Source organism: Ictidomys tridecemlineatus, chromosome 13, assembly GCF_052094955.1.
Source record: "Ictidomys tridecemlineatus isolate mIctTri1 chromosome 13, mIctTri1.hap1, whole genome shotgun sequence".
NCBI classification, from domain to species: Eukaryota; Metazoa; Chordata; class Mammalia; order Rodentia; family Sciuridae; genus Ictidomys; species Ictidomys tridecemlineatus.
The window spans coordinates 65,101,773-65,104,344 of record NC_135489.1 but is presented as its reverse complement, the minus strand read 5'-3'; positions in this window follow the sequence as shown (position 1 = coordinate 65,104,344).

The following is a 2,572-nucleotide window of genomic DNA, read 5'->3' as shown; positions in this document are numbered from 1 at the left end:
GTATTGGTAACTTTTTAAAAATTTTCTTCTTCATTTTAATTTTCTGCAATTTCTCCATTTTATGAATATTTATCATTTATATAGTCCTAAAAATAAATATTATTTAAACATAAAATTTTTTCAGCATTCTTAAAGTACTTGTGCAGATATGATACTTAGGTAAGTACTAGTAGAGGTCCGTAGGTTATAAGAAAGTTATTTTATGCATCAGAAAATCCATTTAATGAATTCTTGATTGTTAAGTAGACACATCATGAGGGTTTCCTTGAGCCCCAGAATGGAGTGCTTACCTTGAGTTCTACATTGGGCTGAGTTGCTAAGCACAGGGGTATAAGAAGGCCCAGAGAAAGAACAGGAGAGCAAGAACGTGCCGGAAAGGGCTGTGTACTGACATTTAACATAGAACTTCCCTGTGCACTCATTCCCAGGATGATGGTAAAGCAGGGAATATTAGCCCCCACCCCACCCCCATTCTCTTTAAAATCTGCTATCTGACCTTACTTTTCCTTATTGTGGAGTTATGTGAAGAGGAGCTAGAGACATGTAGCAGGAGACCCAAGGATGCTAAGCTGGCTTTTGCTTTGAACACAGAATTCCTTAGAAATGACCTGCATAAAACATGAAAAGAAATCCCATAAATAATATCTGCACAAATACCACAGAAATGTGGCTCAAAGCAAAAATTTGTCACTAAATCAGCTTCTCTGGTGATATTTTAAGCAGCATGAATTATCTTCTAAATATGTAAAGCTTTATCCTTTTGTGTTTGTCAACATAGAATGAACAAATGCACAAAGTTGGAGCTATAAGCAATGTTTTTTTCTTAATTCACTTTGTACTTGCTGGGTTCCTTAGTGCTTTAATCCCTGGTGACTAGAAAATTGAGAATCTTATACATGTGTTTACTTCACAACTAATAATCCCATCAAACAACTCTTAGTACTTGAACTTCTCTCTACACCTTTTTCTTTTCCTTTTTAAATTTTGATTCAGTTGGCTTATAATGTAAACTGATAGATTCAATCTGTCATTTTACAGGTATACATTGGACATTCTAAAGCTTGATAGTTTATATCCTCAAGTGATAATTGCCAATTTATGTATGTGAAATGGTTTCAAACATACCAAGGTACAATTAAAGCTGTGAGAAATGCAAGCATTATCTATTATTATCCATTGATTAGGTGAAGAAATGGATGATTTGGGCTTATCTAGGTTAATTACGAAAGGAAATAGAGAAGCTTTAAATCTTTTCTGGAACAAAACATAATTAAATATTTATTACATGAAATAAAGCAGAATTTAGGGCAAAATAAGGAAAGTTCCTAGGAGTCTGTCTTCTAAGAAATTTGTGGGATTTATTTAATGCCTTTATTTAGCTCCTGTTGAGCAGGACAGCCCCAGGGATTCACAGCCCCAGGAAGTTCAGAGCCCAGTAGAATATTGAGAGGACAGCACTCTTTTTCTCCACAGCCTTCCTTCAGAGAAAAGGAAGACTGCAATATGCACTATACTCCAGATGAGAAACCAGCTAGTGAATCCTTGCTGATCTCCACAGATGCCTTTAACAAGTTTATTCCCATTGATTCAGGCCTGGTTCTCACTGATAACCCACAGCATAGTCATGTCCATCCTCATCTTTGCGCAGTACTTTTGTTATTAGTTCTCTGACAACATGAGGGAAAATAGATCAGAGCTTTACACACCTGTTGAAGGTTAACCTTTGACTCCAGAGATGCCACGAGCAGATATTTGTTTCAGCTAAGCAAAGTATGGAAGTGAACACCCACAGTGAGGTCAAAAGTTGTACTAAGTATGAAAAAGAAATAATAACACAGTTGTCATGGTTTGAATGTGAGGTGTTCCCCAAAAGCTCATGTGTGAGACAATGCAAGAAAGTTTAGAGGTGAAATGAGTGAAAGCCTTAACACAATCAGTGCATTGATCCACTAATATGGATGATCTGGATGGTATCTGTAGACAGGTAGGATGTGGCTGGAGGAGCTGGTGAGGGGAGTCTGTCTTTCTCTGCTCTTGGTGTGATGTCTTGAGCCACTATCCTCCACCACACTCTTCCGCTATGATGTTCTGATTCACCTCAAGCCCCGAGAAATGGAGGTGTTTTCTATGGACTGAGACTTCTGCAACCATGAGTGCCAAATAAACTTGCTCCTTACAATTGTTCTTGTTAGGTCTTTTGGTTGCAGCAACAAAAATGCTAGCTAAACAACAGTAGTTGAAAGCTCATGTTAAAAGGATGCACCCAGTAGTACATGCACCAGTGACTTAGATATTATGGAAAATGAAGATTTGAAAAGGGAAAATTTAAAGACCTTGTCTCCCAGTCTTCAATCTTTCCTTCTCAAGTTCTTCTGAATATAATCAAAGTATTATTACATTCTCTTGTTCAGAAACCTTGATGACATGCCACTTTTTTTGGTATATATTTTTGGTTTATTGGATTAAGAAAGTATTTCCCGTATTTACAGATGGCAAGAAGATTTATTCACCCTCCCAATGAATTGTTGTATTTTATGTAATTTTTTTGCATATCTTAAAATGAGCATGTGCA